The sequence below is a fragment of the Tetrao urogallus genome (genome assembly GCF_951394365.1).
Source record: "Tetrao urogallus genome assembly, chromosome: 1".
In the NCBI taxonomy this organism is placed as follows: Eukaryota; Metazoa; Chordata; class Aves; order Galliformes; family Phasianidae; genus Tetrao; species Tetrao urogallus.
In genome coordinates, this window is record NC_136813.1 from 19,439,995 (window position 1) to 19,465,083 (window position 25,089).

Below are 25,089 nucleotides of genomic sequence, written 5' to 3' on the forward strand. Positions count from 1 at the left end.
AATTATATGAAAACTACAGGTTGCAAAACTCAAGGTAAGAAAAAACAGCAAGAGTGCTTATTAAAAAGCACTGCATCACCAGACAGGCAGTCTTCTTGATAAAGACATGAAGTCTGCAGCACCCAGTAAGGAATTCAGATTAGTTATTTCAGAACCTCTGGGTACAGCCAGGCAGGCACTCAGGTGAATATTCTGAAGCACGTATGCATTCATCCTCTTTCAGTTTTCACATTGTCTCTTTAACATAAAACTCAACCCATGAGTGTACACAGTGCGACTCAAAACTACTCAGCTCATTCCATTTGCAAAATCTCATCTAAAAAACAGCGTTTGGATCTGGGGCATCACTATAAATTGGGAACATAACCAGGAGACCAGAAAAAGAATAAATCAGGTTTATAAGGCAGGCAAAAATAAAAGCTTCACAGGCATTTCACAAAGTTGCTTTCCAAAACCAGCTTCAGAATGGTAAGAGCTGCATTACATGAAGCCTCAATGTAAAGGGTTAAATAACTGCACACACTGGAAGCATCCTACCTTCTCCATCTCAGCTAACAGAAACCATCAATGATCAACACTTGCAGTGATCAAAAAGAGCATCAGAGGTTGTCCTATGCTTGTAGCACACATTTTAGCACTTTCACAAAAGCTGCACAAGTATTTAGTAGTAGTACTGTCTCAAGAAATCCTTTGAGCAAAGGACTGTTTTATTTGTTCCAAATAATTCCAGGCTTTCTGAAGAATTTCCCCATCAGCAGCACTATCCCAGAGTAAAGGCAGTAAGAGATGGTACAGGCTGTAATGCGGAGAGTTGCTGTCCATGACTATCAGTGTGAGAATTGAGCTTAAAACAGGCAATTTTGTTCTAAACGGGGAGGCAGTAACAGACCGACCAAACTCACCACCAAACAAGTTTCTTGTGAGTCATCACAACTTCGGCATGTAATGCTGGAAGACAACAGGCTTATCATTAAACTCCACATATTTCTTCAGAATTCCCAGTGGCTCAACATCACAGCATGCACCCAACCATTCCTAAGTGCAGACACAGCTTACAGCAGTCCTACTTGCCAAAAGCTCATTTGTCATCTAGTTTATGGACCCTATTATACATTCACAGAATTCTCTTGGAGCAAATCTGCAAGCTGTTGACTTTTTCTTGTCTGCTGATAATTATAAAAGAAAACCTCTGCAATATGTCATATTTATAAATAAATAAATTGGAGGAATGCTTTGTATTCTTTCAGGAGAGCTTACCCAAAATTAAAAATAGATTTCTCCCAGTTAGACAGTATGTTCATGGCAGACTAGTACTACATTCCTCGACAGAGAACACGCAGGCAATCTGTTTTTCCATAAAAAGACAATCACAACACACTATACTTTTTTTTTTTCCTTTTCTTTTTTCTTTTTCTTTTCCTGAACATTACCAACTGATGTGAAAGCTCTAAGGTTAAACCCTGTTCCCTATTATCTAACTGCATAAGGCTAACTGGGTCAGTTACACAGAGTATCTTATACTGTTTATCTGAGCTAATAGCAAGGATGGAGGAGAAGTGTCTTGACATACGGAAACACTCTGCTTTTTCAAGACCATATTGTTCAGTCAACCAAATCAAAAGTAAACTGCAAAGTTTAAACTTTATGACAGTTCATGTATATGCACAAATCTGAGATTTATGGAAGAGTGAGAAAAGTTAAAAGGTTGAAAAACTACTGATACAGAAATCATGTTCTTAACAGCTAGTTTTGCCCCACAAATAATCTGTCACAAGATGTCTGTAATGCTACATGAAGGAAAACATTAGCAAGAAGTTCACCATGTAGCAGAGGGAAACAATTGGGTGGGGGGGGGGGAAAGGGGGGAAATGAAGGAAAAAAGTATTCATGGGATAAGAACATCTCACTGATGCTGAGGAGGAGGCTTTGTGGAGCTTGAGAAGGGAACTTAAATGACGAAGCAGAAGAAATTATTTTACAACCTTATGTTTTACTCAGGCGAGGCCTGGCATGAAATACAGCCACTCCACCAACAAGCAGAATACAACACCATCACTAAATTTAGAAATTCACCATCTGCTTTTATCATGGCAGGGTAGAAGGGAAAGCATGGTAGAATTGAGTAGATGCTTTTCATGAAATCTGATCCTCTGCCTAAATTAGTCTATTTCAAAGTGGAAGAAAAAAGAACTAAGGACTACCCAACGGGAGCAGAAAACCCAAGTTTGCAAGGATGAAAGAAGTAAGAGCAACTCCAAGCTTGTGAAGTAAACTTTCTCAGCCCTTACTCCCTATCCATTCTCTTGTGTCCATCTTGTCCTGCTAGCACGAAGGACCAGAGCATGCGACAGGCATGCACACTGCTGCGAAGCTTCAGAGGACATCTGAATCACCCCAGCTTTGAACAACACTCCTGGTCCCAGAACTTTCTAAAATAGGCAACAACAAAAACAACAAAAATTTCCCAGCATTAAGTTCTGACATTTCAGAATGGAAATTTTAGGCCTGCTTAGGAGACTGGTTAAGATAATTATAAGATTTGGCAAGAACCTGTAAAATCTGGCACTCTGTCATTTTCGGCATTATTTGTAAAATCACGTGCCACTGGATAATGTAACTGCTGAAACACTTCAAGTCAGTGGCAGCTATTCCATCAGGACTGACTGAGGCATTTTCCTTACAAAACATTGTCTCATAGAGCAATGTAATACTGCTAACAGTGAAGTGGAGGTTTCAGACAGGGTAGAAAAGCTAGTGATTTCCAGATAACCTGCTATGACAGCACTGTATTATGTTTAGATAAATAACGAACATGACTCAAGTGACATAGAATGAAAACATAAAACTACTCAAGAAAAACAGATGCAAAATATCCAAATCCAGTTTTGTCTCAAAACTATCTTACCACCTAACTTCTAACCAATTAGCTTCTCTAACAAATTGCTTTCTAAATATAAAGTGGAGGGACTATACATCTCTGCTTCGGGTAAGCATCAACTGTACTTCCTCATGGCAAAAGCAGGTGAAAAATCTACACACTTCAAACAGATTTTTCTCATCAGTTCTACTGAGTGTATAAGTTTAAAAGGCAGAAGGCACACAACTATTAACTTCACACAGATGGAGAATTCTTTAACTCTAGTTCTGACACAGACCAATAAGCTAGCAAAATTCAGTGAGCCATTTCTCTGGTATGACCCAAATGTTAAAAATCTTTCCTTAATTATCATGTGAGGAAAATTTATTCCTTCCTATGATGGATGAACAAGCCATAAGAAGTAATCAAGTCTCAGCTACAAGAATGATGCTCTAATTCTTTAAAAAGTGAAACTAATCTTCGGGAAACGGTTTAACAAAGTAGTAAATCAGTATTACGTGAGCCATAAAAATAAGACCACAGATGCCTATATAACTAAATTTGCTTCCTGAAAATGCAATCTATTCATACCCTAATTCTTATCCCAAAGCAAGTTGTCTGCTACCCTCATTAAATTAATAGTGCAGGTGAATCAATCTCATTGCTTTAAACTAGCCCCAAAAGAGAAAACTGCTTATGTAAAAAATAGAAGAAAAAAAAAAAAAAAGAAAAAAAAAGCAAGATTCCAGCCTCCACAAAACACCACAGACCATAAATTTACATAAATAAGGCCTCTCTCCTGTTCAATGAAAGCAAAAGATCAGATATGAAAATAAGTATCCTGAGAAAAGAAAGAGCTATTTAGTTCTTACCCTTCAATACAAAAGTCCAACCTGAATTGTTTATACAGATGTGTAATATTAACCATGTCAATCAAGAGGATCACTATTCATAACTCATTTACCTACAAATCAGGCATTCACTTCGCCTTGTTCACCTAAAACCATCATCACGCTTTATTGTAAGCAGGAAAAGCATTTCATGGGTAGTTTCTCATTTAACAAAACCCTGTGTTCACCTCATTATGCATTCTTAAGTTTCCATTATTTCTCTGTATTTGTTAGGAAGATGTTAGTATGGTGCAGAAAATTCTATCTTTCAAGCCAATGGATACTTGCTTCACTGTCCAACTGAAGCCATTATTGTATTTGTTACACAACTGAGAACAGATATGGGTAACACTCAAAGATTGAGAGATAACCCTTCACACATGTGAACATCATCAATAGTTTTAAAGGGAAAAGCATTCTAAGTCATTTTCCTCAAACATATGAGAAATCTTACAAAAGAGACATCATATTTTAAATGGAATTCCGTCAACACTTTTCCTTTCTGCTTCTCTGTAATATGAGCTACTGTGTCCTACAGCACGGACAAGACATTACATGGATGAATCCCCAGCTGCTAAAATACCTGCAGCCTAAAGCTAAAGCTGGAAGGTCTTTTCTGGGTCTTGTCAAATATGATCACTGTTGGAGACGAAGACAAGAAGGGAAAAGTAATTTAGAAAAGCTTTTTTCAAAGACAGAAAGAGAGAGAAAAAACGATAGACAATATCAGACACACTACCCCCTCCTCATCCCCCCAAAATTTCGGCTGTGGAACAGTTATTTAGAAGCCTGGATTCTGGATTCCTAAAGGTACATCCTTGCAATCTTTATGATACAAGCACCCCCATTGCATGCAAACAAACTATTACAGTGCAAGAAAATACTAACAGGAAAAAAAAAAAAAAACAAACACCACTACTGATAAGGGAAAACAGTCATTAATGAATGCTAAAACAGGAAAGCATGATAAAATAAAAATAACAGCCCAACTCGTTCAGCACTCACAGCTCAAGCTTATTAGTATTATTTCCTGAGAAAATAGTAATCTAACACTGAGGTTACACAGCCCTGTGTGTAGGTAGACCTACAAGTCCAAGTGACATCTGTATGCCATAATTTGTAGTTCTACACAGTAAATTCAAATTAAAGCAGGTTTTTAAATGAGAAGCTATATATTTTCCATATCCACTTTTGGCACAGTGAAAAATTCTATTTATTTTGCAAAAGCAAACCAGGAAAACAACCTTTTTTATTCAGTACTTCTGGAAATTTATCTGATTACTGGGCACTTGCATAACTACTTATTAGCATGAGCTCTAGCTTGTATAATAAATGAGCTATAAAAAATAACTTGGTACAACCGAGAAATTAATTCTTTCCCTAGCTTTCCTAACTAGACTCCTTTGCAAATTCCCAGCATTATGCTGTATGGTTTTATTTTTTTTTTGTTTTTTATTTTTTTTTATATATGTATAAAATACCATCGTAGCAGGAACAGAATTTTTTCTATTCTTGTTTAATAGCTCATCCTAATGATGAAGTATGCAAAAGATTCAGCTGAGCAAGCACAGAACGAAGGAGGCCAGCATCTGTTTCTGTTCTTATTCCTCCTTCAGGCAGATTACTATCACAGACACTAGCACGGAGTACCTTCATGCACAGAAGCATCAGTTTGTGGTTACACACACATCTATACAGTAACTGCCGTTAATTCTGAGACAAGGCACACGAATTCTGCCAGACAAATGCTGCCACGCAGCTCCATTTCTATTAACAGAATTACTGTACAGCAAAATACTACGCATAGGTTCAGAATCATTCCTTCTAGTTTTGTCCTTCTACTACTATTATATACAACTCAGTGAGATAGTTCGCAGCTCTTTTTTTCTACTGCATCGAAAGGAAAACACCACCACCACAATTTACCATCTGTAATATCCAGGATTCATCCCAAGCTTTCCAGGGCCTGCTAGGTCATCTGATTTCCCTTTCTTGGCTTTCCCTCCCACAGCTCTCACAATTCAACATCAGTGACATGCCAACAAAAAACTTCCGTCCAGGTTAAGAATGCAAAAGATGACTTAATGGCATTTCCAATTTAATTAAGCAGAAACTGAATCCAAGAATCACACTCAACGTAAACCCAGTGCTCTAAATATTTTCACTTGAAGAAGCTTTATTATGAAAAGGAAAGAAAAATCAAGTGCACATATGTATGCATGTAGTTAGGTCTACAAGGGATAAACATTTGCAGATCATTATGCTAAGTTTCTCGAATTCAGTTGAATCAAGCTAGGGATTAGTCTTTTCTATTCCCAGTAGTTCTCTAAAGAGAACAGAAATGATTGATTTTTCCCTCAACTGCAAGATTTAGAAAAAATTTTAGCTCTCAAAAACAACCCAAGACAGTTGTTCGATCACATCTCACCTGCTGCTGCATGCCAAGGAGCAGAAGGAAGGGGCTGAAGTCACACAAGGGGAAAGGGCATCAATATTTAAAGGCTCTAAGCTCAACTTGCATCCTGTAAAAATTCATTTTTAGCCTTAATGGATTTCAGAGGCAGAATATATTAAATATAATGCTGTAGGATTTCAGTGTGAGAAACTTCTGTTGATACATTTTAGGCTAAGTTGAACAGTGGTAATAATTTGCTACAGGTGCAATATACCATTATTAACTGCAGAGATCCAACCTTGAAAAATAAGCAGTAATGAACTGAATAAAACTAGAATTAAAAGAACCAGTGATAGTTATTAACAAAGCACATAAGGGTTTTACATATGGCTTGCTTTCGCAAAGTTCAGTTCTACATTAAAAATAGCTATAAAAGTGCTTGATCATGAGAAAAATACAGAGCCGCTCTGGTTTAAATTTCAGGCTGATGCCACAGAAAGCATTTTGGAAGCACCAATTCAGAACTTCACAAGTTTGTACTCCTGTTTCAAAAAGAAGAAAGTTATCTTAGCTGAAGTGCCTTCAATATTAGATATGTGCTCATGATACACCGTGTAATCACCAATTTTCTTCACTTAGAAGAACAGCAGATATCTATCATGAACTTTTTGCTCATCTGACACATCATGTATTTCTGTTTCTCATTTTTCTTTTATGCTCTAAGCATAAAAAATTCCATTAGTTCTGATAAAGTAACTTCCATTAGTTTTGGTGTTTACTGAAAAATTTCTAATACTGTTGTCTTAAATGTAAGTATGTATCAGATGAGAGGCCAAGAGAAGACAGAACAAGCAATGCTCATTTTCCACAACCAATTTTTAATGTGTCTAGCAAGAACTTGAATAAAGTAACAGTAGATAACATTCTACCTGCTGCTTTTGCTCAAGCCTGTCCACTTACTAGTGGCAGAATCCTATTCTGCATTATTCACCAATGTATCAACCGTGGTTCTTTTTTACAGGCTATTTCAAGTATAAAATCTGTACTTAATGCTGACATGGTCCAAGAATACTGATGCATGGTACATCTGAAGTAAATTCAACTTGGCACAAGAGATGCTGTTTAACAGCTATCACTTTCCAACCTCAAATCACTCAAAGAGCAGTCATGACCCCTTCCTTAGAACCTCTGCCAACAACATGCTCAGCTGAGATTAAGTTTGTCATCTCTAGTTCCAACTTATCTAAAGTTTCAGGACCAGAAGAGAGATTTTCATTTTTATAATCACAAACTTGAGGTGATGACTACAAAGTAGTATGACAACACAAATGAAAATAATTATTAAAAAAAAAAAAAAGATACCCAAAAAAAAAACAACCCAGCTTTTCTTTTTAGAACTGTTCTAAGTTTTAGATCTCCTTTTTGGCTCACGCAGGGGGAAGCCAGAAGATACCAGCTGAGATTAAAAGTTGTGAAAAGCAGTGTGCTATGCACAGATGGAACCCTTCTATTGTTTCTTCCCATTCTCCCACCACCACATGATGTGCGTGAGAGGCCCCACCACATTAGTTTGCCAAGCTTTTAGCACTCATTTCTGCAAAGTATCTTCAGTGCACTGCAAATGAGAGCCTTTAAGTGTGCAGTAATATCAGAGGCCAAAATCAGAGTATAAGGCATTCAGTTCAACAGGAGCCGTCAGCAATACTGCAATTCCAACTTAAAAAAAAGCGGGAGCCACTGCTGTGCTCTGGTAATCCAGAGAACTCCTCATTTAGAGAAGTTCTCACAATTGGAGGTGGCAGCTGGAAAAGAGGATCAGAGTGGTTTTCCTGTTTTACTTGGGTATTTTAAAGCATGTTAGCTGATTGTACTTTTTTTCTGTGTTGGCAGAGGCCAAGCAAAAAGGAAGGAAGGAGGGTTTTCATTTTGTCCCAATCCATCCTTGATTAGGGCTTCTCACTCTAGCACATCCTTAGGGTGAGCCAGCTGGTAAGATGCATACAAAGGGGCCCATATTTACTGACGCCGTCATCTTTGACCTCTCACACTTAGAGTAAGCAAACAGTTCATAACATTTATTTGAGGAGCTACTTTGTCTTAACAGCCAGTATTCCATACAGTGCCATCCCAGCACACCTGAAATACAAAAGTGGAGCTTTCAGAAGGCTGCACATCTCCTCCTATACAACGTGCTTTCCTATATTGAGAGGTAGGAAACCTCAATAATATTTTCATACATGTGACATACATTTTTCACATGTGACCAAGAACTGCCCTACAATTCTGGACTCTGTCAATATAACTTTGCTTTCTGTGGATTCATATCTGAGTCATGAGGCATCTGCCAACACTTCAACACAGGCATTTGTAACAACCTCAATAAGAGGACAGATTATCACTGAAAATTAACAGTTTTTTAAAATACTTTCTCATTCACCTAATCCCCATCACAGAGCCTAATATGGCCTCAAAACTTCCCAGACTGTTCAACTCTTTAAGCTTCTCAGTTTATTACCCTACGTCTATTTTTTTCCCCTAAAACTGTACCTCTTTCCTCTTTTGTACTACAACTGTAGGAAGCTGCTTCCTCTTAAAATTAGAGCAGTATTAAAACCTACATACTAACTTTTTCTGTATCACTACAAAAAGGATGCAGTTCTTTATTCAATTATCCAGTCTTCTGCATTCCCAATTCTCAAGAAGTTACCAGAATTTCCCAAAACAGGGGTACTACATTTATTAATAAGAAAGTTTAATGTTTATGAAAGGAACTGCTGCATTCTGTAGCTCTTGCTTCTTTTTCCAGTTTGCTTTCCTTTCTAGTAGCCAGGTCTGCTTTTGCAGATCTTTGCTAAGAAAGGAACAGTAAAGACAGATTCCTTGTTACAAGTAGTTTGGCATTTAGTGAATATATTGAGGAGGAGATTATCAACTAAAGCTGTCAGGCAGGCAGCTGATCATCTGGAGGAGTCTCAAAAGGAGAGCATGGAGACTGTTAGCATGCCTTGTCCCTACACCACGTATCCAACCCATGGGTGAGCAGACCACAGTCAAGAGCTATGGTCACACAACGAGCTCTCACTAAAGCAGCACTCTGAACACATCACTGGATCTACTGAATCAAACAGCTGCTACAGGCCTCCGATTTCTCATGCTTGTAGACAAGAATGAAAGGCTTGCCTAAACAGCAGAAAGATCTAATAGGATGTCAAGGGCATAGATAAAATTAGCTATAACTCCTACTTTCCTAAAGCCACAGAAAACATACCAAATTTTAGTAATAATACATAGAAGACTTTTTGGAGTCTAAAACAATTGTATAAAAATATTTGTCAGTGTATTCATTCATACAGCTACATGATTTGCACAACAATGAGTCTACACCTCTGTTGTGAACAAGACAAGAGTGCAGTCACCCCAATTAACCAGAGCTTGTTCCACATAGGTCAGGGCCAAGCTGCCCCTGATGTTACAGATGGGAAAGATTGGGAAAAAAAGGAGACTGAAGCATGGATTTCTTGTTTCTCACTGCCTAATTCCAGGCTTTCCTCTTGAAAAATACAAATTCACTTTTGCCGATGTTGAACGCCCTTGCATCCATTTACCTGAACTACAGTTTAAAGGAACCTCCCAGGATGGAAGCCTTCTCCATTATAGTATACGCAATAAGCAACTTTTGTTATTCAGACTGTGCTCTCGTGGTCCCTTTAGCCAGTTTACCTGAAGTCAGCACTTAGAAGCAAGTGCTGAAGCTATGAGATACCACTCAGCACCTTCTGCAATATATTCACAAACAGAAATCTGTCTGCAATTCTATCACTGTATACAAAATAAGAAGTAAAAAAAGTTAACGTGGCTTGACGACCATCTTGTCCAACTTCTAGATATTTCTAAATACTAAGCAACATTGCTCCATTTTTCTTCTCTTACCCAGTAAGAACCTCTGTCTTCATACTGCACGCCTTTCTTTAGGAATCACAAATCTTTATGCAACTCTGATGATTTCTAAATAGGCACCACAGGAGTCACACTGATTCCTTTTGGAAATTTTCAAGGAACTAGTTTAAACTTAGATTGAAATACAGGTCTTACTTCAAGGGTCAAAAAACTTAAACCATGCTTTAACTCAGTTTTAGAAAGTATAAGAAACTCAAAAACCAAGCACAATCATTTTCCTTCTTCTGGTGGTGAGTTCCCAGTACATTTAGAATAAAGAATCCAAGTTTTCTTCTTCTTATGATCGTAGCCCACTAATCTGGCTGTCTAATGAAAAAAATACCACCAGATGTTCATTTTCTATTGAGGTTCTGCATCATTCTTTGGGTTAAAAGGTCCAGAATGCTCATCAGAAGCAGAGTATTTTGATCCCACAGGAAAGGAACAGTTCCCTTAAAGAGGGACCATACAGAAGTGGAAAAGTGCGATGTTTGTCTGAGCAGATGGGAGTCTTCAGCAAGATATTTGATTGAAACCAAATGTACATAACTCCCATCTAGGCACATCTAATGTAATAATAATTTAGAAAAGAAAAGCAGTTTCCTCATCCAAGTAGAATTATTTAAACAACTTTAACTATGCAGAAACACAGAAGACAGTTAATTTCTGCTGCAGAAGTAACAGTCTATATTGCTCAAACTCAGCAAGAGACGTCTTCCACCAGGGTGCATTATGCTGCATGGAAACTAGTATTGCAGCCTTTCTTCCCCTGGAGGCAGTCTTTCTCCCCTTGGACAATTACTTGAACTCTTGAGATCTGGTGAGTTAAAACACTACAGCATAAGAGGCCACAAACACATTCAGAAAACTTGAGTCTGAGCTGAAAGCACTATCAAGGCTACTGTTAACTAAATCACGTAGATGCAGCTAGGAAAATGCTGCTTCTCAGCTGTTTTTTTCTGCCACCAGAGTTCCAGATATCCATTAACTCCTTTGGTATGTGGACATACAAGCTCTGCATCACTCACTGTGTCAGGCAGGATAAACTATAAATGCTAAACGCAAGTAACAGATTTTGTTTAACATAGATCTTTTGTCATGTCCTACAAATACCTTTAGTAGCAATCTGATATTCAAGTGATATCAAGTGCTGACAACGACACTGAAACAAGCAAACTAGAAAAATGTATATGAATCTGCTCCAGAAGATAAAGTGTATTATTTTAACTATCTGAACTCTATTTATTTGTTTATGAAACATACCTGAGGAACACGGCTACCACTTGTTAATCTAATTTTCAGGTCTCAGAAGCTACACTCAGGTGAGCTCGCAAGATAGTTTACAAAGACATAGGTTTGGTTGCAGCCATTACAAGCAATACTGAAGATAGCTTCTTGCACTGAAATTGCTTTGGTTTTATTTCAAAACTTTTTCCCCTTCTTCAAACATCTTACTCCTATACGCGCAGCAGAGCCTTACCACATTCCTGAAGGCATACTGCAGGTTTCACCAGTTTACAGTAAAATCAAACCCATGGATTTAATCAGTTCCTTGTTCTGAGACTTTAGTTTGATTTGTACAGCTTGTGATCAGAGACTACAGAAGCTCATTTTGTACAGCATATCCTTTTTAGCACGCTTGATACGTGATCATTAGTGGTCTCCTAAAATGAGTTGTTAAATCTTGCTACCCCTAAAGCCAAATGAAAGGAATCAAAATAAGAAAGCCCATCAACTTTCTGTTTTCTGAGTAATACTTCATTTGGTCAAGAGTTACACTGGAATTTACTTAGTTACTTACATCCAGGGAATCTTCATTGACCAGGATGAGAGACATGCTCTGTGAAATGAGTCTGCAAGAGTACCCTGCAAGAGGAATGAAATAAGGATTAGATTTTTAGAGAAGTATTACAGTTGAGCTCAATCTTAAAAGGAAGTTCTATGTGTCAGATTGGGATTTACATCTGAGCAGCAACTCCCATCAGGCAGGGCTACTGGAAGGTTAAGGCCACACTCCAACTTGACAAGTTTATTGGCAATGGAGACTCCATTTTATCTGCAATTCCAAATACACCACTTAACCAAAGAAAATACAATATTCATTAGAGATATGCTATATCTCTACAGTAAAAATAATCATTCCTATACATAAACTTCATTTATCCTTATGAAAACTGAATGACCTTCAGCACATTACAGGAATGGATCTGAAGTCAGCTGCAGCTACATCGTACAGCTGGAAGCACACACACTGCATCAGCACACATCACTGCATCGCACTCCACTTAGCCTCAGCACGTCTGTGGGGTTTTAGTGTGGAAGGTGGTCCTGAGTTTCACCAAAAAACACAGTTCAGGTGTTCAGGGGTGAGCCCCACCAGCTCCTGTAGGCATCAAGAAATTGTACTAGACTGTTCTTCATGTGGGACCGGGAAGCCAACAAACAGCACATCATCACAGTGCAGAGCAGTGCTCAGAATGCAGTTCAACACACTCAGCAGGACACCATGATTCAAATTTAAAAAAAAATAAATACTGAAAGTAGAAAAAACCCTTATTTTTGTAAGAGCTAAAGATTGCAGCACTGCTTAATAACACTGACCCAGTAGTTCTTCCATCATGTGACTGTCACTGAGATGATGAGCCATCCAGGTATACATACATGGAACTAACAGAATAAACAGTGTAATTCCATCACTGTTAACGAGAAGAAGCAAATCAAAAGTTGCAGACTGATCCTACTGCATTCTCAAAGCACATGCGAGTTCTCTTCCAAATGGCACTGTCATGTGGCTTCATAAAGCACAGGTCTATTTATCTATTGAAACATTAACCATATGCCTCATTGCTGAGCTAAGTCACGCAAGAAAAGAAAATATAATCAAACTGTTTTGCAGTTCTACCATACTTTTGCAACAAAATGAATCACAGAAAGTTCAAGAAATAATGGTTGTGAAATGGGGCCTACAAAAGGGTTGTGGGATTTTTTTTCTTGTCCATTTACATTTCTTATATGAAGGAGTATACTACTACAACATAAGAGTAATGTTTCTAAGGGGAACCACTGCAAGTAGAACCACAGTCAGTATAAAAAGATTAAGACTCTCTTTGTATCTCCCATCAGCAAGAGAAAATTGAGGCATGGATTTGTTTTCTATGAGATTTTTGTTCGAATGGAAGGCCATACAGACTCGTGAACTGCAACGCAAATCATTTCTTCAGGCTACAATATTTTTTTACAACTGGGCTAGTTTTCTAGGTATAATCCAGGGCTGACATGTCTGCATCAGTGACTTCTGTCAAGAAAATCCCTCATCTTTCTTTGTAAAAGGCATAATTGCATCATACGGTCACCTTCAGACACTACATATGATTACCTGCAGAAGTCCTGTTTCTATACCATTTTCACAGCTGTGTAGAATATGAGTATCAGATGCAGCCTTACAGAAACGTTATCACCTTAACTGTATTAAGGTTTACTTTTTGCTTTACAGAAAGATAGAGAACGGCTTGGAAACCGTTGGGAAAGAGGTGAAATATATGCCAGTGAGATGCAACCTGCAACACGAAAGCTTTGCAGACAGCCTACGGCGGTGAAATTGTCTTCTAGGGAGTAGCACAGAATTGAGAAAGGAAGCCACAACAGGTACAGACAAAACACTGATGTGAGAAGTCAGTTCAGAGTTTGCCATTTTTGAGAGTTAGTCCCAGGCTGAAGAACTACTTCCTTATTTTTACTGGGGAGAAAAAGAGGATATTACAAACTTAATCATTTCCCTCCATGCCAGGGTTATTCTTTCCCCAGAGAACAGCAATAACCTCACGCAGCAGGCTGTTACAAATTCAGTATAACTAATTCAAATGCATTTTCTAGGAGCATTTGATTGGAATAGCAGCTGCAACAGCAAGCTGCAGTTTCTAAACTGCTGCTCATTGCTTCATTTTAAGTTTTTCAAATCTAGCAAGATGCCATTTGACAACTGGAGCTAGAGAAAAAAACTCTGGAAAATGCTAACTTGGTCTGACTTGGAAGTCACAGAGTCAGAAGAGACCATTTTGTGCATTGTCATCACATTAAACAGGAGTGAGATCAAGCTTAGAATAGGAGGGTGTAAGTTATGCCTAATGTTTTACAGGAGATCTATGCATAATGCACAAGTTTAGGACTATGAAGATGTTAAAGTCTAGCATTAATATAAACCAAAATCTGGAAATCATAAAGTTACATGGGAATTTTGTAGTTCTATTTTATATAGGAAGTTTCATAATAGTTATTTCTGGCAGAAATAACAAGACAAACAAAAACAGGCTCTCTGAGATCAGGGCACATTTTTGTCAATGCTTTTGACTTGATCAACTGCTGGCTCAAAGCCAGATATAAAATGTCAATCGACACTTGTGAATTGCTGTCTGGGTCTTAAACTTGAAAGTCTAACTAAAAGCCCATGGAGCAGATGAATCAAGTGCTTCTGGGACTCGTTTCCCTTCAAGTATCCTGGGAGAAAGACTGCTTGAACTAGAGTTCAAGATCATAGCCCACAGGCACACTCATACTGCAGGCATACAGAATACATCTGAGGCAAGAACACTTATCTTCCGTGTTTACAGAGGGCACGTATGCCCTGCTCCAGCTTCGCTGTGGGACACAGACAAGCTCACTGGCATTGCTTCAATTTCTCCAACTGAAAAAATGACAGAAGTATTCCAGGAGAGGCCTGAGGAAAGTAAGGAAAACAGAAAGCAGCTGCACACACAGATGTGGCTTCATGACTTTCAGGTTGCACACTCACTATGATGTGAAGATACAGAGTCAAGGTAAATGAAATGAAGGCAGGCAGAGGCATTGTAGGTGACTTCCAGCTTATGGCTACTAAAAAGATTTTAGGGCCTTTCATATGTGCAACTAGTTTAGCACAAGTTATTGGCTAGAATGCATCAGTTCAGATTTCCTGGGAGCCTACTAGGATGGTGCTAAGCACAAGTCTGTCATAGATTTCAGAGTAACAGTTACTGAAAGGCAAAGGAAATTCAGATTCTGCAGATTGTTTTAAGAGAATTATGATGCCAGAAGAACACTGCCAAGCTTTCTACAGCTCTTTGCAGAGACTGGCTAATGACAGCTTCAGCAGCTAAAAACAGAAAGCAGACTGTATGTCATGCTTGAAGACATTTCTGAAACCAGAACTCCTATTTCCTATACTAAGTTGTAATGTCTGATCAGTACTGAAACCCATCATAAACACACTCATTCTGCAAAACTGGCACACAACTGAGTAGAAGGCATGCAACCACCCCACAGCAAGGTGAAGCACTACTCTAATAAAAAAGTCAATAATGCAATTAAAAGACAACAGTCAAACAAGCAAACACAGGACCAAAGAATCAAGAGCAAACTGAAACAAAGTATTTCATCTCCTTAGGGTGGCTGCCAAGAGTTGAAGACGACCTAAGTACATAAGCATACCCATAGTGTAAGCAAGAGACTGTAAGCATCATTGCCACGCACCATGAGGAACTGAAAATAGTTCTACTCCCAAGATTGCATACAATACCTGAAATGTAACTGTACATGTGGATTGGGTCTTAAATTACAAACAGCATTCCGTAAGCTAAGATCATAGAATCAGCAAAGTTGGAATACATTAGTAAGTTTGAGACATAAGAATACCCATCTTGTGCCTTGACAAACAATCCGTATTAAACTATCCATATATTCAATAGCAACAGTATTCTATCAAGACTACAATTATGATATTCTTGACTAGAAGATGCACCAAAGTGACAGCATGAGTAGTTAGTTATTCAAGTATCCACCTACTTTCACCAACAAATCTTGCTGTAAGTTGTAAGTTATACCCATTTTTCTCCCATCATATCCCTAACTGTACTGAAATCAAGTGAAGGCAGTCCATAAGAATGACTGTGAAATAAATTAAGATATAATGCACAGTAATACTAAAACATTATAGACTCACTGAGCCCTCTACTTTCAGTAAAAAGAAATATCTTCTTTCTTCTCACAAAAACTGCAGTTAGCCAAAAGCTAAATCTTTTGTGCATTAAAAGAAGCTGCATATCATAGCATGCCTTGGGCTGGAAGGGATCCCAAGGATTATCAAGTTCCAACCCCCGCGTCGCAGGCAGAGCCACCAACCTCCAGATCTGGTACTAGACCAGGTTGTCCAGGGCCCCATCCAACCTGGTTTTGAACACCTCCAGGGACAGAGCATCTACAACTTCTCTGGGTAGCCTGTTCCAGCACCTCATCACTCTCTCTGTAAACAGCTTCCCTTGACATGCAATCTCCCTCCCCCCTTGTGCTTAAAACCATTCCTCCTTGTCCTATCACTATCTACCCGAGTAGAAAGTTGATTCCCCTCCTCTTTATAATCCCCTTTTAAATACTGGAAAGCTGCAAAGAGGTCTTTTCACAGCCTTCTCTTCTCCAGGCTGAACAAGCCCAGCTTCCTCAGCCTGTCTTCACAGGGGAAGTGCTCCAGTCCTCTGATCATCTTTGTGGCTCTCCTCTGAACCCTCTCCAGCAGCTTCACATAGCCTGACATTCAGTGCAAAACTTTCATTTCAGAATTCCAAATTCTCCAAATGAAAGGTTTCCACAAGCCTATCAGCTACCAAGGAGCCAGTCTATGAGTACAAATCAGGCCTGTTTTTGTTTTAAAAACCCACACATCGCATCTACTGTCTAACCTGCTACACCTCAGACAAACGTTATGTAACCAAAAAGAATACCTATGTTGAGAGCTGTTTCCTGCTTGTCCCCTGTCAGAATCCATATCTTAATTTCTGCCTTCATTAGTGTGGCTATCGTTTCAGGAACACCTGCTTGCAGGCGGTCTTCAATGGCTGTGGCTCCAAGAAGCAGTAAATCCTGAAAGAAAGAATTTGAAGGATTGGTTTCTTAGGATGAATCTGTATTTGGAATACTCTAAAAACAGGGAATTAAAAACATGTTGTGCCTCATTGCTAATACAGCTTTTTGACAAGCAGTACATACTCCAGGAGGTTTTTGGTGTGCCTCTTCCAGTTCCCCAGCACACAAATCACATTTCAGGATGTACAGAATGGAACCCAGCGTTTACGATCAGAAAGCTGGCAGAGTTTCAAGAGCAGTTAATTGAAGTTAAACAGCTCCAAAGCTATCCTGTGGATGAACATGTACACTAGAATACTCAGTAATCACTGCAGCAACATGATGAGTGGCCACAGATTATGTTTCTTAAGCTCACAAAACAAAAGTCACCTGCCATCACATCATTGAAACTAACTTCCCTCCTGTAAAACGTGCACACAGAATGGATACAATCAAAGCAAAAATTATTCCAACTATTTATGGATATAATCACTACATCGATGTAATAGAAATGGTATGGACATTAATCAGTCCAAGTATCCGTAGTCTAATACAGATGTGTGCCAGAAAAGAATGTCTCACACAACCACTTAATACTACAGAATAAGCCATATTCATATGCAATTGCAGAGCGATTGCTTGAAGAGATTTGGCAACATTACAGGAAAAAAAGTCAGGCTGACAGAAATACCAAAGAAATACACCTTGTCAAAAGGCATAATCCAGTTACCCAGTTTGAACATTAGAAGTATTTTTAATGATTGCTTAGACATGCAAAAATGTTCAATTTAAAAGAAATGGATATAAATTGAGCTTAGTTATATGCTTCATTTCAGGAACTGAGCAGAGAGCATAACAACTTCTCATGTTTGCAAGCACTACCTTTTTTTTAATTGGCAAAAATAGATGAAGAGAACATTACAGCAGTTCTTGCTTGTATTTATCTATGCATGTATAAATAACTGAAGGGGAAGCTGCTGTCCATACAGGCATGTAACCAGACATTAATTAATGTAAGCCTTGACAACAAACAAGTTTTGTTAAGATGTTCAGTAGGTAAAGGCAGTAGTATGAACTCCCACAAGCCATTTTCTTTGAAATCCCTTTGAGTTTTGGTAAAACATTCCTCCAATGAATACAATGTTGCATTTGAACGTAACAAACACAGAGCAAGTATGTAAGTGCAACTTGTTGTATGTTCCCACATTTACCTGTTAAATGATTGATTACACATTAAAGCACAGTGCTGGGAATGGCCGAAGCCAGGAGCAAGGAGTTACTATTCATTGCATCTGTTGAAACCCTCTCAGCCAATTTATAGGTATTCAAAAAGACAGCTGAAGTTTGTCTCCACACACACACACACCTTACTACAATCCAGTGACCTCAGTCAGACTTAAAATACCACTCTTACTTAAAGTCTGTAAATGCGAAGTTAGCATGTTAAAACAGTTATTTGATACTAAATCTCAGCTTATTATCTAGGGAGAAAAAAAAAAAAAAATTCCTTATACTAGAGAATTAACCAGGGAAACACAAACTCTGAGAAAAATCTAAGTTTCCAGTACAATTCCTTGCTCACACCCTGACCAGAAAGTAAACTAACATGAAAGCCAGTGTTTTCCTTCCAACATGGCACCACAAAGTTCAAAACTCCAAATCAAAAACCTACTCGTGGCTGCCCATTTTTCAAGATGTTAAATTATGAAAGGAGGCAGAATGTAGACAGCAAAAAATGTTTGAAGGATTGAGAAAACATCCTCAAGTTAAAGAATCAGCCCCATGTTAATGGGTTGATCACCCACGACAATTTTTCATTTGTGAAATCAGTAAAATATGAAAGCAAAGTGCAGGAAGGCAAAAAGCTACATAAGCCTTCAAAATCGGTGCTTAGATAACAACACTGTTACTATCAGCCAACAGAAAATGACCATTAGACATTTTGAAAAGTAAGACCTAATCTTCAGCTACCACCTCATGAGTTGCTGGAGCATTTCTCTTACTCCATTAAAGCTGGCTCCCATCCTAGTCTCAGCCTTCTCCCCTATTCTGCCCAAATAACTTGAATAACCAATGAAGAGGCCTCTGGAATTTGAATTGCACTGTTAATATAGCAATATTAATAAAGCTAATAACAAGTCTTCAAAATAAACCACTAAACAAAAATCAGTAAAAGACTCAGAACAAGAGGGAAAGAACATGAATGAGTTTAGGTGAACTGACCATCTGCATTTCAGAAAGCAGATAAAAGACCAGCAAATATCAAACACTGGCCCCTAGTGTTGACATCTTAACATTTCAGCAAGACGTGCCATCAGGTAAAACTTTCTCTCATACTTGCTTTAAACTTTCAGAATTATTAGTTCAACAATTCACGTGAAAGGAGCAGTTTCTGAGCTACAGGCCACACTGAGCACATGGTAATGCCTGCAGTGTCCGAAACATCCTTCAGAAAACTGCAGCTTTGACTGCATTACAAAAAAGAAGCAGCTTCTCTTCACACATTAGCAAGTGGGAACTTGATGCAACATGCTGACTATATCAGTTCTGCTATCAAGTTAGATTAACTTTCAATTAAGGTTTTCAATTAAGAATACAATTCCATTCTTCTGAAACTGAAAAGAACTATTGGTTACACTGTATAAAGCCCAAACTGCATGCAAAAGCAATCTGCATTCGACCCTCAAAAAAATTCTTACCTTCTCAATGATCTCATAGCATTCTTCCAACTTCTGAGTTCTGTCTTTCAAAAGTATACTGGCTTCATTATAGACATTCAGCCACTCTCTGTAAGAGTTTTCTGACAGATCGGCATAAGCGATGCACAAAGTCCTCAGACCTACAAAACAGAATACAGTGCAATTTTGGGTGTGCAGTGACTGAGTACCTGCAAAATGGTCTAATGAACACCAAATTCTAACCCTCTCACTGGAGTCAACAGTTCTTTCTGCAAATTGGTGAACTCTGGTTTCCTGTACATTTTTTAATGCATTTGTTTCCACAAATACTAAACGAGTGTCTGGCTCATACAGGTTACTACTGCTGGTGCAAATCAAGAGGGCTTAATGGGTACAAGCTTCTCTCTAATTTTCAGTATTGTAATCTAGAGTTAATGCCAACATTTTATCCTACTGCAGAAAAGGGAACAAAGCCAAGCACTTCCCTGTGAACAGAGGTGTTACACCAGTCAAAGGTCTTGAGACCATCTCAGATCATCTTGTGTCCTCCAGGCATCTCAGTATATTCATGTTATTAAGTTTGCTTCATAAAGCCAGAGACTTTGTCATCCGACTTTTTATAGTGGTAAAAATACCAGTTTCTCCAATTGAATTGAAAAATATAATTAGTGTCCCTTCATTTCATCACAAACACAGAGTTCCAACTCCTTCCACATTCCATTTCTGTACTGGAATTGCACAGAAGCAGAAGTAGGGCACAAATTTCCTTAGGTATAGTTATCTTAAAAGTTGCTAATCTGCTGCTACATACCAATTTTGAATATACAGCCACCTTATTTGGCACAAGAAAGCTCAGGTAGTGCAAGAAATAAACTAATAAATTGAATTACTTTTACATGCTGCTTCTCTTACCTTCTGTGGCAAAGTATTCAAGATGGCACAGTGTTTGCTCCATATACTGGGAATCTTTCGAAAGCCTCTCAAAAATTACATTGTCCTGTTAAAAGCAAATTCATTACAACGGAGTAAGTCTGCATACAAAGTTTCAATGTGTGTATGTACCAGATCTAGTGAAATTACCTGACTGGACTTGCTTACATCAGAACCCAAGACTAATAAATTTAATGTAATGCATTCAAGTTTCAGAGACACTGGTTTGAATAATCATCTGAGCTGTGCCCAGTAGCAGAGATCATAGTGCACCAACTACACATAACAGGCACAGAAGTACACTTTGTCTCTACCCACTTAAATAATAGGGACTTTTCCATCACGTAATCCCCTCTCAACCACTGTAGAACACTCCTGTCTGAATTAAGCAAATGTACTAGTTTTCAGAGTATGTAAGTATGTTGTCTTATTTAGTACTCATTGTAGTCTTCTTGCCTTTCTAGAAAAGATTTCCATTGATGTTTAAAAACAGAAGGTAGAAAAACCTTCCTCCCACAGCTCCTACTTTAACACTAAATCACATGGCAATAGAAATACTTATGTACATGAATAACAGAAGTAATCAAAATGCAGCATCATCATCTTTCTTGTCTCTGTGTTTTATCATGTGATTACCAGACTGAGTTGCTATGTTAAGTAAAATATGCAAACCCTAAATGTCCTTAAATACATACTCTAAAGCAAACTAAGCACATAGGCCTACATCCATCATGGAATAGTCATATAAAACAGGAAATTTATGATCTAAGCGTTAGGATAGGATGTTTCCATCAGAACCTGGCACGTTTTGTGCAGAACAGAAACAGTAGATGAGCAGTAGATGCAGCAGAACAAACAAAATGAAAAACCATATTGGAGCAAAAGGGTTGTAGTAATCAGCACATCGGACGTCTGATCCTGCTCAAATCAAAGACAGCAAGAAGTTTCTTACTCCTGTTTTCCATCCTTTTCACTGCCAATCTACAAGAAACTGTTAACAGAGGCACAGGAATAGCAGTGATTGAACACAAACAGGTGCAAATCAGTGAGGAGTTACTATGCACACAACTTTAAAGTATCGCGTAGCAAAAGCAGGCTTAATTCATTCCCACCACTTTAGCTTGAAGCTAGCATCATCTTTACCGTATCACAGGAGTTAAACTGAAGCAGAGCTGTGCACCCAAACCTATATGTCAAGTAAACCAGATCCTTACCGGAAATTAGAAATAGTTTTCCCTGTTGCAAAAAGTCACCTCCATGATTTTCCATTGAAATCAGAACACTATGGCTGTGGACAATGCTGCTTTTACAGCCTTTGTATTTTGTTAAGTCATTGCCCATCAGTGAACACAGAAACATAACTTGGTGCAAGTCATGATGACAAAAAACAGCAGGTGCAGAGATGTGAGAGAGCCAGATCAAGAGCCAACCACTTGAAAGCAAAAGTTAGTATTACAGCTTTAGGCAGCAGCATTTTGTCTAGCTCCTGAATTCCTGTTGTATGGCTGGATGAAATCCAGCCTTTGCTTAAGTTGAGAGTACTGTTCCTGTAAGTTTCAGGATTCCACTTCGATAGTAAATAGCCTAACATCTTGCCTGCAAAAGAAGTCAAAGAAGGAATTACAGACCTCCTAAATCACTTGGTCCTAAACAAAATGCCAATTGGTATTATGTATGAGACATGAAGTGCCAGCATCAGTCACAGCTGTTGAAACAATAACTAGTAATATTAGCTCTCCACTGAAGTGGTATAATTACTCACAGCTCCTTTGCAGTACAGACGTAGTTGTCCTGCTGGAGTTCGAACAATCACAGACATTCTCTTCCTGTTACTATTGAAAGAAAAACATTTGTTTTCATTATCTATACTGACGAAGCAGAAGCCCTGTTCTAGCCAGTGAATACTCAGTTGTGCTTAGTGCATCAAGGATCGTGTGAGGTGGAAGAGTAATAACTTAAGACCTCACAGTCCTAGAAAGCAAGAAGAAATATTAAGTTGCACATTTCCAGCTTCAGCCCCATGGTTCCCATGGGCAAGCACTTGATCAAAACACCTGTACTTGCAGCCAAATGTGAGCAAGAACTTGGAAAAAAGCAAGATGGCATAACAATTACTTTGAACAAAGAGGAGTCATTTACTCTCATCTTTTTTATTATATCTTAAAGGTAATGTTTTGGGGATTCTGGCTAGAAATGGAAATATTAAGGCTGGAAGTATATTACTCCTAACATACTGAAACAAATACCTACTGACATAGGGGCCTTTATTTAAATTTTTAACTCAAAAGAATGAAGAACATGCAAAAATATCACAGAAAATAGTCACACTCCAGATCAGGTTTTAGCCTCCTTACTCTCTGAGAGCTGCTCATCAAGACCAAGTCTTGTATATGTGTATTTTTAAAGTAAACAGTGTAAGAATCTAAGGTTTAAGAGTTAAGGTAAGGGATTTTTTTAAACTTAATTATTTTAAATATATACATTTTGACATTTCAGTTATCCACCTCTCTTTTCTAATACACACTGGAAATAAAAATGCAGTTTATAAGGGTGAGAGGCAAACAAATAAACTCCTCTCAAGAGAACTCTGAAGAAACTGTAGTTTTGTGTTCAAAAGTTATCTGTAAGCATACTTGGATGCATCATTGGAAGCCAGGTTGGGTGGATCTTTAAGCAACCTGACCTAGTTAAAGATTTTTCTGCCCTTGGCAGGGAGCGTGGACTAGGTGATCTTTAATGGTCTTTCAAACCTAAAGCTGTCTGTGACTTCATGTAATTCTTGTCCTTAGCCAAAAGAAGCAGATGGAAACAAGGAGCAGAGGCGTCCTCCTTCCTTTCTTACAAGTATGTAGAAACAGAGCAGAATGTGAAGTCTCAAATCCTTCTCTTTAAAAGTTACTCTGGCAGATCTAACCTCTTTTTGTAAGCTTGGGAAACATTTACACAATAGCAAGCTCTTACTATGTCTCATCAGACAAAACCATCTTTTTGTGCTTTCCAAAGCAAGACTGGAAGCAAATTAACTATGCTAAGAATTTATGCTGCAAACTAATGGCCCTGGGGAACTTCCATGTGCTTTTGAAATATAATTATAGGGATTCCCTCACTTGGTCATGTGGGAAAATTGATACACACAGGGAAGGGCTAGGACAGCGTTTACTAAAAGCACTGCATGAGGGCTACAGATACTCCTGTCTGTGGAGAGCAGTCAACTTGTCTGAAACCCTGAAGGACTCTTCTAGCACCTTTTAGATATTTTCATATGTAGCCTAAGTAGCTGCATTCAGAATGGGAAAAGGTGAAAAGAAATCAAAAGCAATCATAGCTAGTTGTTCACAGCTGAGAAGTTTCTTACAATGAGCACCAAAAAGTCCTTCAGTAGGCAATTTTACCTATGAAAGTAAAACACAAGTGATTTGCACAACTTCTGTAAACACTCAATCTGAAATCATGTTCTTGAAGTAGACAAAGGATACATCAAGATATAAGTGAGGCATGGAGCAACACTCTCACAGCAGCAACTTCACAGTAAAAAGAGAGCTTGGGTAGCAGAGAAACCTCCAACCTCACATTCTAACAGCTGCCACCAGACACCATTTTTTAAGTAACTCTTTTAGATCACTATTGGAAAATGGGGATGGAGGAGCAGGAGAAAAAAAACTAAGGAGGTTCAGGTTTTTTTTACTGCATTAGCTATATATCTACCTATCAAAGATACATATTTATTTAAAATGTTTTTCACTACCCTGAGTAAAATATATTATAGAAAACTTACCTGGAAAATTCCAGAACATTAAGAATTTCAAAGGTTTTTTCTTTTCCCAGCTACAAAAACAAAGGTATTTACTATTTTAAGTACAAATCACGTGATATTCCTATGCGTTAACACACAAGTTAGTTGAAACACTTTTGCTTATACATCCTGGTGTAAATAAGCTGAGATAATAGCTCCCTCTCCTGGTATAAGTGACACAGAGCCTTGTTTAACGGAGATCATTTGACATGGCACTTCCATTTACTATTTTTATACAACTTAAAAAAAAAAAAAATCTTACTATTAGAGATATAAGCATCCTCTGCTTTCTGCAGAGAGGATAAGAGCGTAGACAGCTCCAGAACACATGCCTCATCCTAAGCTCTTCTCCTTAATCTAAGCATTAGTTTCCTGCAAAATAAAAGGTTTGAAACAAGTTCCAGACTGTCAGATATTTTAAGTGCCTGGCTTGGAGTTGTACCAAAAATTTGAAAGTGAATCCACAGCGAAGAAAAAAGTATACCCATTATTCTACACCTATTAGGTATTCCACAGAAAGTTCTTATCTCAGCTGCACCTGTACGTGTCCGGAGCCACTTCAGCACAAATTGCAACTTAGAGTCAGAATGTGGCTTCATGAGTTTGAGACTGCCATGCCAAATGTTATCTGCTAGTTACACACCCCAGCATACCTGCAGAGATTGCAAGGTACATAAAATTTCTTCAGAAGATTATCTAACTTCGAAGAAACAGAAATGTTTTAATACAAGCAATTCGAC